This window comes from Pseudophryne corroboree, chromosome 8 (genome assembly GCF_028390025.1).
Source record: "Pseudophryne corroboree isolate aPseCor3 chromosome 8, aPseCor3.hap2, whole genome shotgun sequence".
Taxonomy (NCBI): domain Eukaryota; kingdom Metazoa; phylum Chordata; class Amphibia; order Anura; family Myobatrachidae; genus Pseudophryne; species Pseudophryne corroboree.
In genome coordinates, this window is record NC_086451.1 from 376,684,869 (window position 1) to 376,709,058 (window position 24,190).

General features: G+C 31.2%; 23 non-coding genes across 23 annotated transcripts; all 23 read right to left on the reverse strand.

Moving 5' to 3' along the window:
- Positions 1–1,190: 1,190 nt before the first annotated feature.
- TRNAL-CAA (transfer RNA leucine (anticodon CAA)) lies at positions 1,191–1,299 on the reverse strand. Its single transcript has 2 exons — positions 1,262–1,299; positions 1,191–1,236 (listed from the first exon to the last, which is right to left on the reverse strand). It is a non-coding gene; the product is annotated as a tRNA-Leu (tRNA).
- Positions 1,300–2,048: 749 nt separating this feature from the next.
- TRNAL-CAA (transfer RNA leucine (anticodon CAA)) lies at positions 2,049–2,157 on the reverse strand. The gene is made up of 2 exons: positions 2,120–2,157; positions 2,049–2,094 (listed from the first exon to the last, which is right to left on the reverse strand). It is a non-coding gene; the product is annotated as a tRNA-Leu (tRNA).
- Positions 2,158–2,906: 749 nt separating this feature from the next.
- Positions 2,907–3,015, reverse strand: TRNAL-CAA (transfer RNA leucine (anticodon CAA)). Its single transcript has 2 exons — positions 2,978–3,015; positions 2,907–2,952 (listed from the first exon to the last, which is right to left on the reverse strand). It is a non-coding gene; the product is annotated as a tRNA-Leu (tRNA).
- A 749-nt stretch (positions 3,016–3,764) lies between these two features.
- Positions 3,765–3,873, reverse strand: TRNAL-CAA (transfer RNA leucine (anticodon CAA)). The gene is made up of 2 exons: positions 3,836–3,873; positions 3,765–3,810 (listed from the first exon to the last, which is right to left on the reverse strand). It is a non-coding gene; the product is annotated as a tRNA-Leu (tRNA).
- A 2,080-nt stretch (positions 3,874–5,953) lies between these two features.
- TRNAL-CAA (transfer RNA leucine (anticodon CAA)) lies at positions 5,954–6,062 on the reverse strand. The gene is made up of 2 exons: positions 6,025–6,062; positions 5,954–5,999 (listed from the first exon to the last, which is right to left on the reverse strand). It is a non-coding gene; the product is annotated as a tRNA-Leu (tRNA).
- Positions 6,063–6,811: 749 nt separating this feature from the next.
- On the reverse strand, positions 6,812–6,920 carry TRNAL-CAA (transfer RNA leucine (anticodon CAA)). The gene is made up of 2 exons: positions 6,883–6,920; positions 6,812–6,857 (listed from the first exon to the last, which is right to left on the reverse strand). It is a non-coding gene; the product is annotated as a tRNA-Leu (tRNA).
- Positions 6,921–7,669: 749 nt separating this feature from the next.
- On the reverse strand, positions 7,670–7,778 carry TRNAL-CAA (transfer RNA leucine (anticodon CAA)). Its single transcript has 2 exons — positions 7,741–7,778; positions 7,670–7,715 (listed from the first exon to the last, which is right to left on the reverse strand). It is a non-coding gene; the product is annotated as a tRNA-Leu (tRNA).
- Positions 7,779–8,527: 749 nt separating this feature from the next.
- Positions 8,528–8,636, reverse strand: TRNAL-CAA (transfer RNA leucine (anticodon CAA)). The gene is made up of 2 exons: positions 8,599–8,636; positions 8,528–8,573 (listed from the first exon to the last, which is right to left on the reverse strand). It is a non-coding gene; the product is annotated as a tRNA-Leu (tRNA).
- Positions 8,637–9,385: 749 nt separating this feature from the next.
- TRNAL-CAA (transfer RNA leucine (anticodon CAA)) lies at positions 9,386–9,494 on the reverse strand. The gene is made up of 2 exons: positions 9,457–9,494; positions 9,386–9,431 (listed from the first exon to the last, which is right to left on the reverse strand). It is a non-coding gene; the product is annotated as a tRNA-Leu (tRNA).
- A 750-nt stretch (positions 9,495–10,244) lies between these two features.
- TRNAL-CAA (transfer RNA leucine (anticodon CAA)) lies at positions 10,245–10,353 on the reverse strand. The gene is made up of 2 exons: positions 10,316–10,353; positions 10,245–10,290 (listed from the first exon to the last, which is right to left on the reverse strand). It is a non-coding gene; the product is annotated as a tRNA-Leu (tRNA).
- A 749-nt stretch (positions 10,354–11,102) lies between these two features.
- On the reverse strand, positions 11,103–11,211 carry TRNAL-CAA (transfer RNA leucine (anticodon CAA)). Its single transcript has 2 exons — positions 11,174–11,211; positions 11,103–11,148 (listed from the first exon to the last, which is right to left on the reverse strand). It is a non-coding gene; the product is annotated as a tRNA-Leu (tRNA).
- A 749-nt stretch (positions 11,212–11,960) lies between these two features.
- Positions 11,961–12,069, reverse strand: TRNAL-CAA (transfer RNA leucine (anticodon CAA)). Its single transcript has 2 exons — positions 12,032–12,069; positions 11,961–12,006 (listed from the first exon to the last, which is right to left on the reverse strand). It is a non-coding gene; the product is annotated as a tRNA-Leu (tRNA).
- Positions 12,070–13,668: 1,599 nt separating this feature from the next.
- On the reverse strand, positions 13,669–13,777 carry TRNAL-CAA (transfer RNA leucine (anticodon CAA)). The gene is made up of 2 exons: positions 13,740–13,777; positions 13,669–13,714 (listed from the first exon to the last, which is right to left on the reverse strand). It is a non-coding gene; the product is annotated as a tRNA-Leu (tRNA).
- Positions 13,778–14,526: 749 nt separating this feature from the next.
- On the reverse strand, positions 14,527–14,635 carry TRNAL-CAA (transfer RNA leucine (anticodon CAA)). The gene is made up of 2 exons: positions 14,598–14,635; positions 14,527–14,572 (listed from the first exon to the last, which is right to left on the reverse strand). It is a non-coding gene; the product is annotated as a tRNA-Leu (tRNA).
- Positions 14,636–16,234: 1,599 nt separating this feature from the next.
- Positions 16,235–16,343, reverse strand: TRNAL-CAA (transfer RNA leucine (anticodon CAA)). Its single transcript has 2 exons — positions 16,306–16,343; positions 16,235–16,280 (listed from the first exon to the last, which is right to left on the reverse strand). It is a non-coding gene; the product is annotated as a tRNA-Leu (tRNA).
- Positions 16,344–17,092: 749 nt separating this feature from the next.
- On the reverse strand, positions 17,093–17,201 carry TRNAL-CAA (transfer RNA leucine (anticodon CAA)). The gene is made up of 2 exons: positions 17,164–17,201; positions 17,093–17,138 (listed from the first exon to the last, which is right to left on the reverse strand). It is a non-coding gene; the product is annotated as a tRNA-Leu (tRNA).
- A 364-nt stretch (positions 17,202–17,565) lies between these two features.
- On the reverse strand, positions 17,566–17,674 carry TRNAL-CAA (transfer RNA leucine (anticodon CAA)). The gene is made up of 2 exons: positions 17,637–17,674; positions 17,566–17,611 (listed from the first exon to the last, which is right to left on the reverse strand). It is a non-coding gene; the product is annotated as a tRNA-Leu (tRNA).
- Positions 17,675–18,423: 749 nt separating this feature from the next.
- TRNAL-CAA (transfer RNA leucine (anticodon CAA)) lies at positions 18,424–18,532 on the reverse strand. The gene is made up of 2 exons: positions 18,495–18,532; positions 18,424–18,469 (listed from the first exon to the last, which is right to left on the reverse strand). It is a non-coding gene; the product is annotated as a tRNA-Leu (tRNA).
- A 749-nt stretch (positions 18,533–19,281) lies between these two features.
- TRNAL-CAA (transfer RNA leucine (anticodon CAA)) lies at positions 19,282–19,390 on the reverse strand. Its single transcript has 2 exons — positions 19,353–19,390; positions 19,282–19,327 (listed from the first exon to the last, which is right to left on the reverse strand). It is a non-coding gene; the product is annotated as a tRNA-Leu (tRNA).
- A 749-nt stretch (positions 19,391–20,139) lies between these two features.
- Positions 20,140–20,248, reverse strand: TRNAL-CAA (transfer RNA leucine (anticodon CAA)). Its single transcript has 2 exons — positions 20,211–20,248; positions 20,140–20,185 (listed from the first exon to the last, which is right to left on the reverse strand). It is a non-coding gene; the product is annotated as a tRNA-Leu (tRNA).
- Positions 20,249–20,997: 749 nt separating this feature from the next.
- TRNAL-CAA (transfer RNA leucine (anticodon CAA)) lies at positions 20,998–21,106 on the reverse strand. Its single transcript has 2 exons — positions 21,069–21,106; positions 20,998–21,043 (listed from the first exon to the last, which is right to left on the reverse strand). It is a non-coding gene; the product is annotated as a tRNA-Leu (tRNA).
- A 750-nt stretch (positions 21,107–21,856) lies between these two features.
- On the reverse strand, positions 21,857–21,965 carry TRNAL-CAA (transfer RNA leucine (anticodon CAA)). Its single transcript has 2 exons — positions 21,928–21,965; positions 21,857–21,902 (listed from the first exon to the last, which is right to left on the reverse strand). It is a non-coding gene; the product is annotated as a tRNA-Leu (tRNA).
- Positions 21,966–22,714: 749 nt separating this feature from the next.
- Positions 22,715–22,823, reverse strand: TRNAL-CAA (transfer RNA leucine (anticodon CAA)). Its single transcript has 2 exons — positions 22,786–22,823; positions 22,715–22,760 (listed from the first exon to the last, which is right to left on the reverse strand). It is a non-coding gene; the product is annotated as a tRNA-Leu (tRNA).
- Between the last annotated feature and the right edge of the window lie 1,367 nt (positions 22,824–24,190).

The following is a 24,190-nucleotide window of genomic DNA, read 5'->3' on the forward strand; positions in this document are numbered from 1 at the left end:
TAAAAGATTATAATGTACAAAAAAAGGATTTTGGGGTATCTTTCAGCCAAATAATATGTACTGCTTGAAAAAAGTAACATAAAATCAAGAACTTGGATTTATACAGTAGATGGGATATCATACAATTTCTCCCATTTTCAAACTATTCTGTTCCCTATGTTTCTTTAAATAATTAGGCTGCACATTGTTAGAAATAAATGGTAACAAGATTCCAATGTCCAAGAGAAGGACTTTTAAAAGAGAATGGATGTCCTAAGGTCACTTGTTATTTTGCATGGTAGACTTATCCACAAATTAATATTCTTTTCATACAAAGTACAAGAAAATAAAATTGTCAGAAGAGGGATTTGAACCCACGCCTCTTTACAGAGACTAGAACACCCATTTAGAAGAAGAATGCAATCTTGAGTCTGGCGCCTTAGACCGCTCGGCAATCCTGACAAGTACAAACACCCTTTGAATTAAGTTGCCAATAAAAGATTATAATGTACAAAAAAAGGATTTTGGGGTATCTTTCAACCAAATAATATGTACTGCTTGAAAAAAGTAACATAAAATCAAGAACTTGGATTTATACAGTATACTACCGCTAAAGGTGAGCCATCACAATTATTACTTAAGAAAAACTGCTCAGGTTATAATGATATCCTTTATAATAACTATACAAATTATTTACTAAAATCTCTTTCAGGAAAAAACAGATTTATGTGTCTAGCAAGTAATTTTTGTAAACTTTTAGATATACAGTCTGAGAGCCTGAATCTACTTTCTATTCCAATTTATTCTTTGTTTTATGATTTGTTTACTGAATACTGAAAGGATGTTTTGCAAATAATACATTTGTGAAAACCTTTTTTCTACATAGAACTAAACTTAAGAATTTTTTAACCAGTCATTGTGTATTTATCACTTAGGAATAATGTCATTAATTCAACTCTATGGCAACAAGTGCAATATTGGTGTGTAGATGGGATATCATACAATTTCTCCCATTTTCAAACTATTCTGTTCCCTATGTTTCTTTCAATAATTAGGCTGCACATTGTTAGAAATAAATGGTAACAAGATTCCAATGTCCAAGAGAAGGACTTTTAAAAGAGAATGGATGTCCTAAGGTCACTTGTTATTTTGCATGGTAGACTTATCCACAAATTAATATTCTTTTCATACAAAGTACAAGTAAATAAAATTGTCAGAAGTGGGATTTGAACCCACACCTCTTTACAGAGACCAGAACACCCATTTAGAGGAAGAATGCAATCTTGAGTCTGGCGCCTTAGACCACACGGCCATCCTGACAAGTACATATGCCCTTTAAATTAAGTTGCCAATAAAAGATTATAATGTACAAAAAAAGGATTTTGGGGTATCTTTCAGCCAAATAATATGTACTGCTTGAAAAAAGTAACATAAAATCAAGAACTTGGATTTATAGAGTATACTACCGCTAAAGGTGAGCCATCACAATTAATACTTAAGAAAAACTGCTCAGGTTATAATGATATCCTTTATAATAACTATACAAATTATTTACTAAAATCTCTTTCAGGAAAAAACAGATTTATGTGTCTAGCAAGTAATTTTTGTAAACTTTTAGATATACAGTCTGAGAGCCTGAATCTACTTTCTATTCCAATTTATTCTTTGTTTTATGATTTGTTTACTGAATACTGAAAGGATGTTTTGCAAATAATACATTTGTGAAAACCTTTTTTCTACATAGAACTAAACTTAAGAATTTTTTAACCAGTCATTGTGTATTTATCACTTAGGAATAATGTCATTAATTCAACTCTATGGCAACAAGTGCAATATTGGTGTGTAGATGGGATATCATACAATTTCTCCCATTTTCAAACTATTCTGTTCCCTATGTTTCTTTAAATAATTAGGCTGCACATTGTTAGAAATAAATGGTAACAAGATTCCAAAGTCCAAGAGAAGGACTTTTAAAAGAGAATGGATGTCCTAAGGTCACTTGTTATTTTGCATGGTAGACTTATCCACAAATTAATATTCTTTTCATACAAAGTACAAGAAAATAAAATTGTCGGAAGTGGGATTTGAACCCACGCCTCTTTACAGAGACCAGAACACCCATTTAGAGGAAGAATGCAATCTTGAGTCTGGCGCCTTAGACCGCTCTGCCATCCTGACAAGTACATATGCCCTTTAAATTAAGTTACCAATAATAGATTATAATGTACAAAAAAAGGATTTTTTTGGTATATTTCAGACAAATAATATGTACTGCTTGAAAAAAGTTTCATAAAATCAAGAACTTGGATTTATACAGTATACTACCGCTAAAGGTGAGCCATCACAATTAATACTTAAGAAAAACTGCTCAGGTTATAATGATATCCTTTATAATAACTATACAAATTATTTACTAAAATCTCTTTCAGGAAAAAACAGATTTATGTGTCTAGCAAGTAATTTTTGTAAACTTTTAGATATAGAGTCTGAGAGCCTGAATCTACTTTCTATTCCAATTTATTCTTTGTTTTATGATTTGTTTACTGAATACTGAAAGGATGTTTTGCAAATAATACATTTGTGAAAACCTTTTTTCTACATGGAACAAAACTTAAGAATTTTTTACCAGTCATTGTGTATTTATCACTTAGGAATAATGTCATTAATTCAACTCTATGGCAACAAGTGCAATATTGGTGTGTAGATGGGATATCATACAATTTCTCCCATTTTCAAACTATTCTGTTCCCTATGTTTCTTTAAATAATTAGGTTGCACATTGTTCGAAATAAATGGTAACAAGATTCCAATGTCCAAGAGAAGGACTTTTAAAAGAGAATGGATGTCCTAAGGTCACTTGTTATTTTGCATGGTAGACTTATCCACAAATTAATATTCTTTTCATACAAAGTACAAGAAAATAAAATTGTCAGAAGTGGGATTTGAACCCACGCCTCTTTACAGAGACCAGAACACCCATTTAGAGAAAGAATGCAATCTTGAGTCTGGCGCCTTAGACCGCTCAGCCATCCTGACAAGTACATATGCCCTTTAAATTAAGTTGCCAATAAAAGATTATAATGTACAAAAAAAGGATTTTGGGGTATCTTTCAGCCAAATAATATGTACTGCTTGAAAAAAGTAACATAAAATCAAGAACTTGGATTTATACAGTATACTACCGCTAAAGGTGAGCCATCACAATTAATACTTAAGAAAAACTGCTCAGGTTATAATGATATCCTTTATAATAACTATACAAATTATTTACTAAAATCTCTTTCAGGAAAAAACAGATTTATGTGTCTAGCAAGTAATTTTTGTAAACTTTTAGATATAGAGTCTGAGAGCCTGAATCTACTTTCTATTCCAATTTATTCTTTGTTTTATGACTTGTTTACTGAATACTGAAAGGATGTTTTGCAAATAATACATTTGTGAAAACCTTTTTTCTACATGGAACTAAACTTAAGAATTTTTTAACCAGTCATTGTGTATTTATCACTTAGGAATAATGTAATTAATTCAACTCTATGGCAACAAGTGCAATATTGGTGTGTAGATGGGATATCATACAATTTCTCCCATTTTCAAACTATTCTGTTCCCTATGTTTCTTTAAATAATTAGGTTGCACATTGTTAGAAATAAATGGTAACAAGATTCCAATGTCCAAGAGAAGGACTTTTAAAAGAGAATGGATGTCCTAAGGTCACTTGTTATTTTGCATGGTAGACTTATCCACAAATTAATATTCTTTTCATACAAAGTACAAGAAAATAAAATTGTCAGAAGTGGGATTTGAACCCACGCCTCTTTACAGAGACCAGAACACCCATTTAGAGGAAGAATGCAATATTGAGTCTGGCGCCTTAGACCGCTCAGCCATCCTGACAAGTACATATACTCTATAAATTAAGTTGGCAATAAAAGATTATAATGTACAAAAAAAGGATTTTGGGGTATCTTTCAGCCAAATAATATGTACTGCTTGAAAAAAGTAACATAAAATCAAGAACTTGGATTTATACAGTATACTACCGCTAAAGGTGAGCCATCACAATTAATACTTAAGAAAAACTGCTCAGGTTATAATGATATCCTTTATAATAACTATACAAATTATTTACTAAAATCTCTTTCAGGAAAAAACAGATTTATGTGTCTAGCAAGTAATTTTTGTAAACTTTTAGATATAGAGTCTGAGAGCCTGAATCTACTTTCTATTCCAATTTATTCTTTGTTTTATGATTTGTTTACTGAATACTGAAAGGATGTTTTGCAAATAATACATTTGTGAAAACCTTTTTTCTACATGGAGCTAAATTTAAGAATTTTTTAACCAGTCATTGTGTATTTATCACTTAGGAATAATGTCATTAATTCAACTCTATGGCAACAAGTGCAATATTGGTGTGTAGATGGGATATCATACAATTTCTCCCATTTTCAAACTATTCTGTTCCCTATGTTTCTTTAAATAATTAGGCTGCACATTGTTAGAAATAAATGGTAACAAGATTCCAATGTCCAAGAGAAGGACTTTTAAAAGAGAATGGATGTCCTAAGGTCACTTGCTATTTTGCATGGTAGACTTATCCACAAATTAATATTCTTTTCATACAAAGTACAAGAAAATAAAATTGTCAGAAGTGGGATTTGAACCCACGCCTCTTTACAGAGACCAGAACACCCATTTAGAGGAAGAATGCAATATTGAGTCTGGCGTCTTAGACCGCTCAGCCATCCTAACAAGTACATACGCCCCTTAAATTAAGTTGGCAATAAAAGATTATAATGTACAAAAAAAGGATTTTGGGGTATCTTTCAGCCAAATAATATGTACTGCTTGAAAAAAGTAACATAAAATCAAGAACTTGGATTTATACAGTAGATGGGATATCATACAATTTCTCCCATTTTCAAACTATTCTGTTCCCTATGTTTCTTTAAATAATTAGGCTGCACATTGTTAGAAATAAATGGTAACAAGATTCCAATGTCCAAGAGAAGGACTTTTAAAAGAGAATGGATGTCCTAAGGTCACTTGTTATTTTGCATGGTAGACTTATCCACAAATTAATATTCTTTTCATACAAAGTACAAGAAAATAAAATTGTCAGAAGAGGGATTTGAACCCACGCCTCTTTACAGAGACTAGAACACCCATTTAGAGGAAGAATGCAATCTTGAGTCTGGCGCCTTAGACCGCTCGGCAATCCTGACAAGTACAAACACCCTTTGAATTAAGTTGCCAATAAAAGATTATAATGTACAAAAAAAGGATTTTGGGGTATCTTTCAGCCAAATAATATGTACTGCTTGAAAAAAGTAACATAAAATCAAGAACTTGGATTTATACAGTATACTACCGCTAAAGGTGAGCCATCACAATTATTACTTAAGAAAAACTGCTCAGGTTATAATGATATCCTTTATAATAACTATACAAATTATTTACTAAAATCTCTTTCAGGAAAAAACAGATTTATGTGTCTAGCAAGTAATTTTTGTAAACTTTTAGATATACAGTCTGAGAGCCTGAATCTACTTTCTATTCCAATTTATTCTTTGTTTTATGATTTGTTTACTGAATACTGAAAGGATGTTTTGCAAATAATACATTTGTGAAAACCTTTTTTCTACATAGAACTAAACTTAAGAATTTTTTAACCAGTCATTGTGTATTTATCACTTAGGAATAATGTCATTAATTCAACTCTATGGCAACAAGTGCAATATTGGTGTGTAGATGGGATATCATACAATTTCTCCCATTTTCAAACTATTCTGTTCCCTATGTTTCTTTCAATAATTAGGCTGCACATTGTTAGAAATAAATGGTAACAAGATTCCAATGTCCAAGAGAAGGACTTTTAAAAGAGAATGGATGTCCTAAGGTCACTTGTTATTTTGCATGGTAGACTTATCCACAAATTAATATTCTTTTCATACAAAGTACAAGTAAATAAAATTGTCAGAAGTGGGATTTGAACCCACACCTCTTTACAGAGACCAGAACACCCATTTAGAGGAAGAATGCAATCTTGAGTCTGGCGCCTTAGACCACACGGCCATCCTGACAAGTACATATGCCCTTTAAATTAAGTTGCCAATAAAAGATTATAATGTACAAAAAAAGGATTTTGGGGTATCTTTCAGCCAAATAATATGTACTGCTTGAAAAAAGTAACATAAAATCAAGAACTTGGATTTATAGAGTATACTACCGCTAAAGGTGAGCCATCACAATTAATACTTAAGAAAAACTGCTCAGGTTATAATGATATCCTTTATAATAACTATACAAATTATTTACTAAAATCTCTTTCAGGAAAAAACAGATTTATGTGTCTAGCAAGTAATTTTTGTAAACTTTTAGATATACAGTCTGAGAGCCTGAATCTACTTTCTATTCCAATTTATTCTTTGTTTTATGATTTGTTTACTGAATACTGAAAGGATGTTTTGCAAATAATACATTTGTGAAAACCTTTTTTCTACATAGAACTAAACTTAAGAATTTTTTAACCAGTCATTGTGTATTTATCACTTAGGAATAATGTCATTAATTCAACTCTATGGCAACAAGTGCAATATTGGTGTGTAGATGGGATATCATACAATTTCTCCCATTTTCAAACTATTCTGTTCCCTATGTTTCTTTAAATAATTAGGCTGCACATTGTTAGAAATAAATGGTAACAAGATTCCAAAGTCCAAGAGAAGGACTTTTAAAAGAGAATGGATGTCCTAAGGTCACTTGTTATTTTGCATGGTAGACTTATCCACAAATTAATATTCTTTTCATACAAAGTACAAGAAAATAAAATTGTCGGAAGTGGGATTTGAACCCACGCCTCTTTACAGAGACCAGAACACCCATTTAGAGGAAGAATGCAATCTTGAGTCTGGCGCCTTAGACCGCTCTGCCATCCTGACAAGTACATATGCCCTTTAAATTAAGTTACCAATAATAGATTATAATGTACAAAAAAAGGATTTTTTTGGTATATTTCAGACAAATAATATGTACTGCTTGAAAAAAGTTTCATAAAATCAAGAACTTGGATTTATACAGTATACTACCGCTAAAGGTGAGCCATCACAATTAATACTTAAGAAAAACTGCTCAGGTTATAATGATATCCTTTATAATAACTATACAAATTATTTACTAAAATCTCTTTCAGGAAAAAACAGATTTATGTGTCTAGCAAGTAATTTTTGTAAACTTTTAGATATAGAGTCTGAGAGCCTGAATCTACTTTCTATTCCAATTTATTCTTTGTTTTATGATTTGTTTACTGAATACTGAAAGGATGTTTTGCAAATAATACATTTGTGAAAACCTTTTTTCTACATGGAACAAAACTTAAGAATTTTTTACCAGTCATTGTGTATTTATCACTTAGGAATAATGTCATTAATTCAACTCTATGGCAACAAGTGCAATATTGGTGTGTAGATGGGATATCATACAATTTCTCCCATTTTCAAACTATTCTGTTCCCTATGTTTCTTTAAATAATTAGGTTGCACATTGTTCGAAATAAATGGTAACAAGATTCCAATGTCCAAGAGAAGGACTTTTAAAAGAGAATGGATGTCCTAAGGTCACTTGTTATTTTGCATGGTAGACTTATCCACAAATTAATATTCTTTTCATACAAAGTACAAGAAAATAAAATTGTCAGAAGTGGGATTTGAACCCACGCCTCTTTACAGAGACCAGAACACCCATTTAGAGAAAGAATGCAATCTTGAGTCTGGCGCCTTAGACCGCTCAGCCATCCTGACAAGTACATATGCCCTTTAAATTAAGTTGCCAATAAAAGATTATAATGTACAAAAAAAGGATTTTGGGGTATCTTTCAGCCAAATAATATGTACTGCTTGAAAAAAGTAACATAAAATCAAGAACTTGGATTTATACAGTATACTACCGCTAAAGGTGAGCCATCACAATTAATACTTAAGAAAAACTGCTCAGGTTATAATGATATCCTTTATAATAACTATACAAATTATTTACTAAAATCTCTTTCAGGAAAAAACAGATTTATGTGTCTAGCAAGTAATTTTTGTAAACTTTTAGATATACAGTCTGAGAGCCTGAATCTACTTTCTATTCCAATTTATTCTTTGTTTTATGATTTGTTTACTGAATACTGAAAGGATGTTTTGCAAATAATACATTTGTGAAAACCTTTTTTCTACATGGAACTAAACTTAAGAATTTTTTAACCAGTCATTGTGTATTTATCACTTAGGAATAATGTCATTAATTCAACTCTATGGCAACAAGTGCAATATTGGTGTGTAGATGGGATATCATACAATTTCTCCCATTTTCAAACTATTCTGTTCCCTATGTTTCTTTAAATAATTAGGCTGCACATTGTTAGAAATAAATGGTAACAAGATTCCAATGTCCAAGAGAAGGACTTTTAAAAGAGAATGGATGTCGTAAGGTCACTTGTTATTTTGCATGGTAGACTTATCCACAAATTAATATTCTTTTCATACAAAGTACAAGAAAATAAAATTGTCAGAAGTGGGATTTGAACCCACACCTCTTTACAGAGACCAGAACACCCATTTAGAGGAAGAATGCAATCTTGAGTCTGGCGCCTTAGACCGCTCGGCCATCCTAACAAGTACATATGCCCTTTGAATTAAGTTGCCAATAAAAGATTATAATGTACAAAAAAAGGATTTTGGGGTATCTTTCAGCCAAATAATATGTACTGCTTGAAAAAAGTAACATAAAATCAAGAACTTGGATTTATACAGTATACTACCGCTAAAGGTGAGCCATCACAATTAATACTTAAGAAAAACTGCTCAGGTTATAATGATATCCTTTATAATAACTATACAAATTATTTACTAAAATCTCTTTCAGAAAAAAACAAATTTATGTGTCTAGCAAGTAATTTTTGTAAACTTTTAGATATAGAGTCTGAGAGCCTGAATCTACTTTCTATTCCAATTTATTCTTTGTTTTATGACTTGTTTACTGAATACTGAAAGGATGTTTTGCAAATAATACATTTGTGAAAACCTTTTTTCTACATGGAACTAAACTTAAGAATTTTTTAACCAGTCATTGTGTATTTATCACTTAGGAATAATGTCATTAATTCAACTCTATGGCAACAAGTGCAATATTGGTGTGTAGATGGGATATCATACAATTTCTCCCATTTTCAAACTATTCTGTTCCCTATGTTTCTTTAAATAATTAGGCTGCACATTGTTAGAAATAAATGGTAACAAGATTCCAATGTCCAAGAGAAGGACTTTTAAAAGAGAATGGATGTCCTAAGGTCACTTGTTATTTTGCATGGTAGACTTATCCACAAATTAATATTCTTTTCATACAAAGTACAAGAAAATAAAATTGTCAGAAGTGGGATTTGAACCCACACCTCTATACAGAGACCAGAACACCCATTTAGAGGAAGAATGCAATCTTGAGTCTGGCGCCTTAGACCGCACGGCCATCCTGACAAGTACATATGCCCTTTAAATTAAGTTACCAATAATAGATTATAATGTACAAAAAAAGGATTTTTTTGGTATCTTTCAGACAAATAATATGTACTGCTTGAAAAAAGTTTCATAAAATCAAGAACTTGGATTTATACAGTATACTACCTCTAAAGGTGAGCCATCACAATTAATACTTAAGAAAAACTGCTCAGGTTATAATGATATCCTTTATAATAACGATACAAATTATTTACTAAAATCTCTTTCAGGAAAAAACAGATTTATGTGTCTAGCAAGTAATTTTTGTAAACTTTTAGATATAGAGTCTGAGAGCCTGAATCTACTTTCTATTCCAATTTATTCTTTGTTTTATGATTTGTTTACTGAATACTGAAAGGATGTTTTGCAAATAATACATTTGTGAAAACCTTTTTTCTACATGGAACTAAACTTAAGAATTTTTTAACCAGTCATTGTGTATTTATCACTTAGGAATAATGTCATTAATTCAACTCTATGGCAACAAGTGCAATATTGGTGTGTAGATGGGATATCATACAATTTCTCCCATTTTCAAACTATTCTGTTCCCTATGTTTCTTTAAATAATTAGGTTGCACATTGTTAGAAATAAATGGTAACAAGATTCCAATGTCCAAGAGAAGGACTTTTAAAAGAGAATGGATGTCCTAAGGTCACTTGTTATTTTGCATGGTAGACTTATCCACAAATTAATATTCTTTTCATACAAAGTACAAGAAAATAAAATTGTCAGAAGTGGGATTTGAACCCACGCCTCTTTACAGAGACCAGAACACCCATTTAGAGGAAGAATGCAATCTTGAGTCTGGCACCTTAGACCGCTCGGCCATCCTGACAAGTAAATATGCCCTTGGAATTACGTTGCCAATAAAAGATTATAATGTACAAAAAAAGGATTTTGGGGTATCTTTCAGCCAAATAATATGTACTGCTTGAAAAAAGTAACATAAAATCAAGAACTTGGATTTATACAGTATACTACCGCTAAAGGTGAGCCATCACAATTAATACTTAAGAAAAACTGCTCAGGTTATAATGATATCCTTTATAATAACTATACAAATTATTTACTAAAATCTCGTTCAGGAAAAAACAGATTTATGTGTCTAGCAAGTAATTTTTGTAAACTTTTAGATATAGAGTCTGAGAGCCTGAATCTACTTTCTATTCCAATTTATTCTTTGTTTTATGATTTGTTTACTGAATACTGAAAGGATGTTTTGCAAATAATACATTTGTGAAAACCTTTTTTCTACATGGAGCTAAATTTAAGAATTTTTTAACCAGTCATTGTGTATTTATCACTTAGGAATAATGTCATTAATTCAACTCTATGGCAACAAGTGCAATATTGGTGTGTAGATGGGATATCATACAATTTCTCCCATTTTCAAACTATTCTGTTCCCTATGTTTCTTTAAATAATTAGGCTGCACATTGTTAGAAATAAATGGTAACAAGATTCCAATGTCCAAGAGAAGGACTTTTAAAAGAGAATGGATGTCCTAAGGTCACTTGTTATTTTGCATGGTAGACTTATCCACAAATTAATATTCTTTTCATACAAAGTACAAGAAAATAAAATTGTCAGAAGTGGGATTTGAACCCACGCCTCTTTACAGAGACCAGAACACCCATTTAGAGGAAGAATGCAATCTTGAGTCTGGCGCCTTAGACCACACGGCTATCCTGACAAGTACATATGCCCTTTAAATTAAGTTGCCAATAAAAGATTATAATGTACAAAAAAAGGATTTTGGGGTATCTTTCAGCCAAATAATATGTACTGCTTGAAAAAAGAAACATAAAATCAAGAACTTGGATTTATAGAGTATACTACCGCTAAAGGTGAGCCATCACAATTAATACTTAAGAAAAACTGCTCAGGTTATAATGATATCCTTTATAATAACTATACAAATTATTTACTAAAATCTCTTTCAGGAAAAAACAGATTTATGTGTCTAGCAAGTAATTTTTGTAAACTTTTAGATATACAGTCTGAGAGCCTGAATCTACTTTCTATTCCAATTTATTCTTTGTTTTATGATTTGTTTACTGAATACTGAAAGGATGTTTTGCAAATAATACATTTGTGAAAACCTTTTTTCTACATAGAACTAAACTTAAGAATTTTTTAACCAGTCATTGTGTATTTATCACTTAGGAATAATGTCATTAATTCAACTCTATGGCAACAAGTGCAATATTGGTGTGTAGATGGGATATCATACAATTTCTCCCATTTTCAAACTATTCTGTTCCCTATGTTTCTTTAAATAATTAGGCTGCACATTGTTAGAAATAAATGGTAACAAGATTCCAAAGTCCAAGAGAAGGACTTTTAAAAGAGAATGGATGTCCTAAGGTCACTTGTTATTTTGCATGGTAGACTTATCCACAAATTAATATTCTTTTCATACAAAGTACAAGAAAATAATATTGTCGGAAGTGGGATTTGAACCCACGCCTCTTTACATAGACCAGAACACCCATTTAGAGGAAGAATGCAATCTTGAGTCTGGCGCCTTAGACCGCTCTGCCATCCTGACAAGTACATATGCCCTTTAAATTAAGTTACCAATAATAGATTATAATGTACAAAAAAAGGATTTTTTTGGTATATTTCAGACAAATAATATGTACTGCTTGAAAAAAGTTTCATAAAATCAAGAACTTGGATTTATACAGTATACTACCGCTAAAGGTGAGCCATCACAATTAATACTTAAGAAAAACTGCTCAGGTTATAATGATATCCTTTATAATAACTATACAAATTATTTACTAAAATCTCTTTCAGGAAAAAACAGATTTATGTGTCTAGCAAGTAATTTTTGTAAACTTTTAGATATAGAGTCTGAGAGCCTGAATCTACTTTCTATTCCAATTTATTCTTTGTTTTATGATTTGTTTACTGAATACTGAAAGGATGTTTTGCAAATAATACATTTGTGAAAACCTTTTTTCTACATGGAACAAAACTTAAGAATTTTTTACCAGTCATTGTGTATTTATCACTTAGGAATAATGTCATTAATTCAACTCTATGGCAACAAGTGCAATATTGGTGTGTAGATGGGATATCATACAATTTCTCCCATTTTCAAACTATTCTGTTCCCTATGTTTCTTTAAATAATTAGGCTGCACATTGTTAGAAATAAATGGTAACAAGATTCCAATGTCCAAGAGAAGGACTTTTAAAAGAGAATGGATGTCCTAAGGTCACTTGTTATTTTGCATGGTAGACTTATCCACAAATTAATATTATTTTCATACAAAGTACAAGAAAATAAAATTGTCAGAAGTGGGATTTGAACCCACTACTCTTTACAGAGAACCATTTAGAGGAAGAATGCAATCTTGAGTCTGGCGCCTTAGACCGCTCAGCCATCCTGACAAGTACATATGCCCTTTAAATTAAGTTGCCAATAAAAGATGATAATGTACAAAAAAAGGATTTTGGGGTATCTTTCAGCCAAATAATATGTACTGCTTGAAAAAAGTAACATAAAATCAAGAACTTGGATTTATACAGTATACTACCACTAAAGGTGAGCCATCACAATTAATACTTAAGAAAAACTGCTCAGGTTATAGTGATATCCTTTATAATAACTATACAAATTATTTACTAAAATCTCTTTCAGGAAAAAACAGATTTATGTGTCTAGCAAGTAATTTTTGTAAACTTTTAGATATAGAGTCTGAGAGCCTGAATCTACTTTCTATTCCAATTTATTCTTTGTTTTATGATTTGTTTACTGAATACTGAAAGGATGTTTTGCAAATAATACATTTGTGAAAACCTTTTTTCTACATGGAACTAAACTTAAGAATTTTTTAACCAGTCATTGTGTATTTATCACTTAGGAATAATGTCATTAATTCAACTCTATGGCAACAAGTGCAATATTGGTGTGTAGATGGGATATCATACAATTTCTCCCATTTTCAAACTATTCTGTTCCCTATGTTTCTTTAAATAATTAGGCTGCACATTGTTAGAAATAAATGTTAATAAGATTCCAATGTCCAAGAGAAGGACTTTTAAAAGAGAATGGATGTCCTAAGGGCACTTGTTATTTTGCATGGTAGACTTATCCACAAATTAATATTCTTTTCATACAAAGTACAAGAAAATAAAATTGTCAGAAGTGGGATTTGAACCCACGCCTCTTTACAGAGACCAGAACACCCATTTAGAGGAAGAATGCAATCTTGAGTCTGGCGCCTTAGACCGCTCTGCCATCCTGACAAGTACATATGCCCTTTGAATTAAGTTGCCAATAAAAGATTATAATGTACAAAAAAAGGATTTTGGGGTATCTTTCAGCCAAATAATATGTACTGCTTGAAAAAAGTAACATAAAATCAAGAACTTGGATTTATACAGTAAACTACCGCTAAAGGTGAGCCATCACAATTAATACTTAAGAAAAACTGCTCAGGTTATAATGATATCCTTTATAATAACTATACAAATTATTTACTAAAATCTCTTTCAGGAAAAAACAGATTTATGTGTCTAGTATGTAATTTTTGTAAACTTTTAGATATAGAGTCTGAGAGCCTGAATCTACTTTCTATTCCAATTTATTCTTTGTTTTATGATTTGTTTACTGAATACTGAAAGGATGTTTTGCAAATAATACATTTGTGAAAACCTTTTTTCTACATAGAACTAAACTTAAGAATTTTTTAACCAGTCATTGTGTATTTATCACTTAGGAATAATGTCATTAATTCAACTCTATGGCAACAAGTGCAATATTGGTGTGTAGATGGGATATCATACAATTTCTCCCATTTTCAAACTATTCTGTTCCCTATGTTTCTTTAAATAATTAGGCTGCACATTGTTAGAAATAAATGGTAACAAGATTCCAAAGTCCAAGAGAAGGACTTTTAAAAGAGAATGGATGTCCTAAGGTCACTTGTTATTTTGCATGGTAGACTTATCCACAAATTAATATTCTTTTCATACAAAGTACAAGAAAATAAAATTGTCGGAAGTGGGATTTGAACCCACGCCTCTTTACAGAGACCAGAACACCCATTTAGAGGAAGAATGCAATCTTGAGTCTGGCGCCTTAGACCGCTCTGCCATCCTGACAAGTACATATGCCCTTTAAATTAAGTTACCAATAATAGATTATAATGTACAAAAAAAGGATTTTTTTGGTATATTTCAGACAAATAATATGTACTGCTTGAAAAAAGTTTCATAAAATCAAGAACTTGGATTTATACAGTATACTACCGCTAAAGGTGAGCCATCACAATTAATACTTAAGAAAAACTGCTCAGGTTATAATGATATCCTTTATAATAACTATACAAATTATTTACTAAAATCTCTTTCAGGAAAAAACAGATTTATGTGTCTAGCAAGTAATTTTTGTAAACTTTTAGATATAGAGTCTGAGAGCCTGAATCTACTTTCTATTCCAATTTATTCTTTGTTTTATGATTTGTTTACTGAATACTGAAAGGATGTTTTGCAAATAATACATTTGTGAAAACCTTTTTTCTACATGGAACAAAACTTAAGAATTTTTTACCAGTCATTGTGTATTTATCACTTAGGAATAATGTCATTAATTCAACTCTATGGCAACAAGTGCAATATTGGTGTGTAGATGGGATATCATACAATTTCTCCCATTTTCAAACTATTCTGTTCCCTATGTTTCTTTAAATAATTAGGCTGCACATTGTTAGAAATAAATGGTAACAAGATTCCAATGTCCAAGAGAAGGACTTTTAAAAGAGAATGGATGTCCTAAGGTCACTTGTTATTTTGCATGGTAGACTTATCCACAAATTAATATTATTTTCATACAAAGTACAAGAAAATAAAATTGTCAGAAGTGGGATTTGAACCCACTACTCTTTACAGAGAACCATTTAGAGGAAGAATGCAATCTTGAGTCTGGCGCCTTAGACCGCTCAGCCATCCTGACAAGTACATATGCCCTTTAAATTAAGTTGCCAATAAAAGATGATAATGTACAAAAAAAGGATTTTGGGGTATCTTTCAGCCAAATAATATGTACTGCTTGAAAAAAGTAACATAAAATCAAGAACTTGGATTTATACAGTATACTACCACTAAAGGTGAGCCATCACAATTAATACTTAAGAAAAACTGCTCAGGTTATAGTGATATCCTTTATAATAACTATACAAATTATTTACTAAAATCTCTTTCAGGAAAAAACAGATTTATGTGTCTAGCAAGTAATTTTTGTAAACTTTTAGATATAGAGTCTGAGAGCCTGAATCTACTTTCTATTCCAATTTATTCTTTGTTTTATGATTTGTTTACTGAATACTGAAAGGATGTTTTGCAAATAATACATTTGTGAAAACCTTTTTTCTACATGGAACTAAACTTAAGAATTTTTTAACCAGTCATTGTGTATTTATCACTTAGGAATAATGTCATTAATTCAACTCTATGGCAACAAGTGCAATATTGGTGTGTAGATGGGATATCATACAATTTCTCCCATTTTCAAACTATTCTGTTCCCTATGTTTCTTTAAATAATTAGGCTGCACATTGTTAGAAATAAATGTTAATAAGATTCCAATGTCCAAGAGAAGGACTTTTAAAAGAGAATGGATGTCCTAAGGGCACTTGTTATTTTGCATGGTAGACTTATCCACAAATTAATATTCTTTTCATACAAAGTACAAGAAAATAAAGTTGTCAGAAGTGGGATTTGAACCCACGCCTCTTTACAGAGACCAGAACACCCATTTAGAGGAAGAATGCAATCTTGAGTCTGGCGCCTTAGACCGCTCTGCCATCCTGACAAGTACATATGCCCTTTGAATTAAGTTGCCAATAAAAGATTATAATGTACAAAAAAAGGATTTTGGGGTATCTTTCAGCCAAATAATATGTACTGCTTGAAAAAAGTAACATAAAATCAAGAACTTGGATTTATACAGTAAACTACCGCTAAAGGTGAGCCATCACAATTAATACTTAAGAAAAACTGCTCAGGTTATAATGATATCCTTTATAATAACTATACAAATTATTTACTAAAATCTCTTTCAGGAAAAAACAGATTTATGTGTCTAGTATGTAATTTTTGTAAACTTTTAGATATAGAGTCTGAGAGCCTGAATCTACTTTCTATTCCAATTTATTCTTTGTTTTATGATTTGTTTACTGAATACTGAAAGGATGTTTTGCAAATAATACATTTGTGAAAACCTTTTTTCTACATAGAACTAAACTTAAGAATTTTTTAACCAGTCATTGTGTATTTATCACTTAGGAATAATGTCATTAATTCAACTCTATGGCAACAAGTGCAATATTGGTGTGTAGATGGGATATCATACAATTTCTTCCATTTTCAAACTATTCTGTTCCCTATGTTTCTTTAAATAATTAGGCTGCACATTGTTAGAAATAAATGGTAACAAGATTCCAAAGTCCAAGAGAAGGACTTTTAAAAGAGAATGGATGTCCTAAGGTCACTTGTTATTTTGCATGGTAGACTTATCCACAAATTAATATTCTTTTCATACAAAGTACAAGAAAATAAATTTGTCAGAAGTGGGATTTGAACCCACGCCTCTTTACAGAGACCAGAACACCCATTTAGAGGAAGAATGAAATCTTGAGTCTGGCGACTTAGATCGCTCGGCCATCCTGACAAGTACATACGCATCTTAAATTAAGTTGGCAATAAAAGATTATAATGTACAAAAAAAGGATTTTGGGGTATCTTTCAGCCATATAATATGTACTGCTTGAAAAAAGTAACATAAAATCAAGAACTTGGATTTATACAGTAGATGGGATATCATACAATTTCTCCCATTTTCAAACTATTCTGTTCCCTATGTTTCTTTAAATAATTAGGCTGCACATTGTTAGAAATAAATGGTAACAAGATTCCAATGTCCAAGAGAAGGACTTTTAAAAGAGAATGGATGTCCTAAGGTCACTTGTTATTTTGCATGGTAGACTTATCCACAAATTAATATTCTTTTCATACAAAGTACAAGAAAATAAAATTGTCAGAAGAGGGATTTGAACCCACGCCTCTTTACAGAGACCAGAACACCCATTTAGAGGAAGAATGCAATCTTGAGTCTGGCGCCTTAGACCACACGGCCACCCTGACAAGTACATATGCCCTTTAAATTAAGTTGCCAATAAAAGATTATAATGTACAAAAAAAGGATTTTGGGGTATCTTTCAGCCAAATAATATGTACTGCTTGAAAAAAGTAACATAAAATCAAGAACTTGGATTTATACAGTATACTACCGCTAAAGGTGAGCCATCACAATTAATACTTAAGAAAAACTGCTCAGGTTATAATGATATCCTTTATAATAACTATACAAATTATTTACTAAAATCTCTTTCAGGAAAAAACAGATTTATGTGTCTAGCAAGTAATTTTTGTAAACTTTTAGATATAGAGTCTGAGAGCCTGAATCTACTTTCTATTCCAATTTATTCTTTGTTTTATGACTTGTTTACTGAATACTGAAAGGATGTTTTGCAAATAATACATTTGTGAAAACCTTTTTTCTACATGGAACTAAACTTAAGAATTTTTTAACCAGTCATTGTGTATTTATCACTTAGGAATAATGTCATTAATTCAACTCTATGGCAACAAGTGCAATATTGGTGTGTAGATGGGATATCATACAATTTCTCCCATTTTCAAACTATTCTGTTCCCTATGTTTCTTTAAATAATTAGGCTGCACATTGTTAGAAATAAATGGTAACAAGATTCCAATGTCCAAGAGAAGGACTTTTAAAAGAGAATGGATGTCCTAAGGTCACTTGTTATTTTGCATGGTAGACTTATCCACAAATTAATATTCTTTTCATACAAAGTACAAGAAAATAAAATTGTCAGAAGTGGGATTTGAACCCACGCCTCTTTACAGAGACCAAAACACCCATTTAGAGAAAGAATGCAATCTTGAGTCTGGCGCCTTAGACCGCTCAGCCATCCTGACAAGTACATATGCCCTTTAAATTAAGTTGCCAATAAAAGATTATAATGTACAAAAAAAGGATTTTGGGGTATCTTTCAGCCAAATAATATGTACTGCTTGAAAAAAGTAACGTAAAATCAAGAACTTGGATTTATACAGTATACTACCGCTAAAGGTGAGCCATCACAATTAATACTTAAGAAAAACTGCTCAGGTTATAATGATATCCTTTATAATAACTATACAAATTATTTACTAAAATCTCTTTCAGGAAAAAACAGATTTATGTGTCTAGCAAGTAATTTTTGTAAACTTTTAGATATACAGTCTGAGAGCCTGAATCTACTTTCTATTCCAATTTATTCTTTGTTTTATGATTTGTTTACTGAATACTGAAAGGATGTTTTGCAAATAATACATTTGTGAAAACCTTTTTTCTACATGGAACTAAACTTAAGAATTTTTTAACCAGTCATTGTGTATTTATCACTTAGGAATAATGTCATTAATTCAACTCTATGGCAACAAGTGCAATATTGGTGTGTAGATGGGATATCATACAATTTCTCCCATTTTCAAACTATTCTGTTCCCTATGTTTCTTTAAATAATTAGGCTGCACATTGTTAGAAATAAATGGTAACAAGATTCCAATGTCCAAGAGAAGGACTTTTAAAAGAGAATGGATGTCGTAAGGTCACTTGTTATTTTGCATGGTAGACTTATCCACAAATTAATATTCTTTTCATACAAAGTACAAGAAAATAAAATTGTCAGAAGTGGGATTTGAACCCACGCCTCTTTACAGAGACCAAAACACCCATTTAGAGGAAGAATGCAATCTTGAGTCTGGCGCCTTAGACCGCTCGGCCATCCTAACAAGTACATATGCCCTTTGAATTAAGTTGCCAATAAAAGATTATAATGTACAAAAAAAGGATTTTGGGGTATCTTTCAGCCAAATAATATGTACTGCTTGAAAAAAGTAACATAAAATCAAGAACTTGGATTTATACAGTATACTACCGCTAAAGGTGAGCCATCACAATTAATACTTAAGAAAAACTGCTCAGGTTATAATGATATCCTTTATAATAACTATACAAATTATTTACTAAAATCTCTTTCAGAAAAAAACAAATTTATGTGTCTAGCAAGTAATTTTTGTAAACTTTTAGATATAGAGTCTGAGAGCCTGAATCTACTTTCTATTCCAATTTATTCTTTGTTTTATGACTTGTTTACTGAATACTGAAAGGATGTTTTGCAAATAATACATTTGTGAAAACCTTTTTTCTACATGGAACTAAACTTAAGAATTTTTTAACCAGTCATTGTGTATTTATCACTTAGGAATAATGTCATTAATTCAACTCTATGGCAACAAGTGCAATATTGGTGTGTAGATGGGATATCATACAATTTCTCCCATTTTCAAACTATTCTGTTCCCTATGTTTCTTTAAATAATTAGGCTGCACATTGTTAGAAATAAATGGTAACAAGATTCCAATGTCCAAGAGAAGGACTTTTAAAAGAGAATGGATGTCCTAAGGTCACTTGTTATTTTGCATGGTAGACTTATCCACAAATTAATATTCTTTTCATACAAAGTACAAGAAAATAAAATTGTCAGAAGTGGGATTTGAACCCACGCCCCTTTACAGAGACCAGAACGCCCATTTAGAGGAAGAATGCAATCTTGAGTCTGGCGCCTTAGACCGCTCGGCCATCCTGACAAGTACTTATGCCCTTTAAATCACGTTGCCAATAAAAGATTATAATGTACAAAAAAAGGATTTTGGGGTATCTTTCAGCCAAATAATATGTACTGCTTGAAAAAAGTAACATAAAATCAAGAACTTGGATTTATAGAGTATACTACCGCTAAAGGTGAGCCATCAGAATTAATACTTAAGAAAAACTGCTCAGGTTATAATGATATCCTTTATAATAACGATACAAATTATTTACTAAAATCTCTTTCAGGAAAAAACAGATTTATGTGTCTAGCAAGTAATTTTTGTAAACTTTTAGATATAGAGTCTGAGAGCCTGAATCTACTTTCTATTCCAATTTATTCTTTGTTTTATGATTTGTTTACTGAATACTGAAAGGATGTTTTGCAAATAATACATTTGTGAAAACCTTTTTTCTACATGGAACTAAACTTAAGAATTTTTTAACCAGTCATTGTGTATTTATCACTTAGGAATAATGTCATTAATTCAACTCTATGGCAACAAGTGCAATATTGGTGTGTAGATGGGATATCATACAATTTCTCCCATTTTCAAACTATTCTGTTCCCTATGTTTCTTTAAATAATTAGGCTGCACATTGTTAGAAATAAATGGTAACAAGATTCCAATGTCCAAGAGAAGGACTTTTAAAAGAGAATGGATGTCCTAAGGTCACTTGTTATTTTGCATGGTAGACTTATCCACAAATTAATATTCTTTTCATACAAAGTACAAGAAAATAAAATTGTCAGAAGTGGGATTTGAACCCACACCTCTATACAGAGACCAGAACACCCATTTAGAGGAAGAATGCAATCTTGAGTCTGGCGCCTTAGACCGCACGGCCATCCTGACAAGTACATATGCCCTTTAAATTAAGTTACCAATAATAGATTATAATGTACAAAAAAAGGATTTTTTTGGTATCTTTCAGACAAATAATATGTACTGCTTGAAAAAAGTTTCATAAAATCAAGAACTTGGATTTATACAGTATACTACCGCTAAAGGTGAGCCATCACAATTAATACTTAAGAAAAACTGCTCAGGTTATAATGATATCCTTTATAATAACTATACAAATTATTTACTAAAATCTCTTTCAGGAAAAAACAGATTTATGTGTCTAGCAAGTAATTTTTGTAAACTTTTAGATATACAGTCTGAGAGCCTGAATCTACTTTCTATTCCAATTTATTCTTTGTTTTATGATTTGTTTACTGAATACTGAAAGGATGTTTTGCAAATAATACATTTGTGAAAACCTTTTTTCTACATGGAACAAAACTTAAGAATTTTTTTACCAGTCATTGTGTATTTATCACTTAGGAATAATGTCATTAATTCAACTCTATGGCAACAAGTGCAATATTGGTGTGTAGATGGGATATCATACAATTTCTCCCATTTTCAAACTATTCTGTTCCCTATGTTTCTTTAAATAATTAGGTTGCACATTGTTAGAAATAAATGGTAACAAGATTCCAATGTCCAAGAGAAGGACTTTTAAAAGAGAATGGATGTCCTAAGGTCACTTGTTATTTTGCATGGTAGACTTATCCACAAATTAATATTCTTTTCATACAAAGTACAAGAAAATAAAATTGTCAGAAGTGGGATTTGAACCCACGCCTCTTTACAGAGACCAGAACATCCATTTAGAGGAAGAATGCAATCTTGAGTCTGGCACCTTAGACCGCTCGGCCATCCTGACAAGTAAATATGCCCTTGGAATTACGTTGCCAATAAAAGATTATAATGTACAAAAAAAGGATTTTGGGGTATCTTTCAGCCAAATAATATGTACTGCTTGAAAAAAGTAACATAAAATCAAGAACTTGGATTTATACAGTATACTACCGCTAAAGGTGAGCCATCACAATTAATACTTAAGAAAAACTGCTCAGGTTATAATGATATCCTTTATAATAACTATACAAATTATTTACTAAAATCTCTTTCAGGAAAAAACAGATTTATGTGTCTAGCAAGTAATTTTTGTAAACTTTTAGATATAGAGTCTGAGAGCCTGAATCTACTTTCTATTCCAATTTATTCTTTGTTTTATGATTTGTTTACTGAATACTGAAAGGATGTTTTGCAAATAATACATTTGTGAAAACCTTTTTTCTACATGGAACTAAACTTAAGAAATTTTTAACCAGTCATTGTGTATTTATCACTTAGGAATAATGTCATTAATTCAACTCTATGGCAACAAGTGCAATATTGGTGTGTAGATGGGATATCATACAATTTCTCCCATTTTCAAACTATTCTGTTCCCTATGTTTCTTTAAATAATTAGGCTGCACATTGTTAGAAATAAATGTTAATAAGATTCCAATGTCCAAGAGAAGGACTTTTAAAAGAGAATGGATGTCCTAAGGGCACTTGTTATTTTGCATGGTAGACTTATCCACAAATTAATATTCTTTTCATACAAAGTACAAGAAAATAAAATTGTCAGAAGTGGGATTTGAACCCACGCCTCTTTACAGAGACCAGAACACCCATTTAGAGGAAGAATGCAATCTTGAGTCTGGCGCCTTAGACCGCTCGGCCATCCTGACAAGTACATATACTCTTTAAATTAAGTTGGCAATAAAAGATTATAATGTACAAAAAAAGGATTTTGGGGTATCTTTCAGCCAAATAATATGTACTGCTTGAAAAAAGTAACATAAAATCAAGAACTTGGATTTATACAGTATACTACCGCTAAAGGTGAGCCATCACAATTAATACTTAAGAAAAACTGCTCAGGTTATAATGATATCCTTTATAATAACTATACAAATTATTTACTAAAATCTCTTTCAGGAAAAAACAGATTTATGTGTCTAGCAAGTAATTTTTGTAAGCTTTTAGATATAGAGTCTGAGAGCCTGAATCTACTTTCTATTCCAATTTATTCTTTGTTTTATGATTTGTTTACTGAATACTGAAAGGATGTTTTGCAAATAATACATTTGTGAAAACCTTTTTTCTACATGGAACAAAACTTAAGAATTTTTTACCAGTCATTGTGTATTTATCACTTAGGAATAATGTCATTAATTCAACTCTATGGCAACAAGTGCAATATTGGTGTGTAGATGGGATATCATACAATTTCTCCCATTTTCAAACTATTCTGTTCCCTATGTTTCTTTAAATAATTAGGCTGCACATTGTTAGAAATAAATGGTAACAAGATTCCAATGTCCAAGAGAAGGACTTTTAAAAGAGAATGGATGTCCTAAGGTCACTTGTTATTTTGCATGGTAGACTTATCCACAAATTAATATTCTTTTCATACAAAGTACAAGAAAATAAAATTGTCAGAAGTAGGATTTGAACCCACTCCTCTTTACAGAGAACCATTTAGAGGAAGAATGCAATCTTGAGTCTGGCGCCTTAGACCGCTCAGCCATCCTGACAAGTACATATGCCTTTTAAATTAAGTTGCCAATAAAAGATGATAATGTACAAAAAAAGGATTTTGGGGTATCTTTCAGCCAAATAATATGTACTGCTTGAAAAAAGTAACATAAAATCAAGAACTTGGATTCATACAGTATACTACCACTAAAGGTGAGCCATCACAATTAATACTTAAGAAAAACTGCTCAGGTTATAGTGATATCCTTTATAATAACTATACAAATTATTTACTAAAATCTCTTTCAGGAAAAAACTGATTTATGTGTCTAGCAAGTAATTTTTGTAAACTTTTAGATATAGAGTCTGAGAGCCTGAATCTACTTTCTATTCCAATATATTCTTTGTTTTATGATTTGTTTACTGAATACTGAAAGGATGTTTTGCAAATAATACATTTGTGAAAACCTTTTTTCTACATGGAACTAAACTTAAGAATTTTTTAACCAGTCATTGTGTATTTATCACTTAGGAATAATGTCATTAATTCAACTCTATGGCAACAAGTGCAATATTG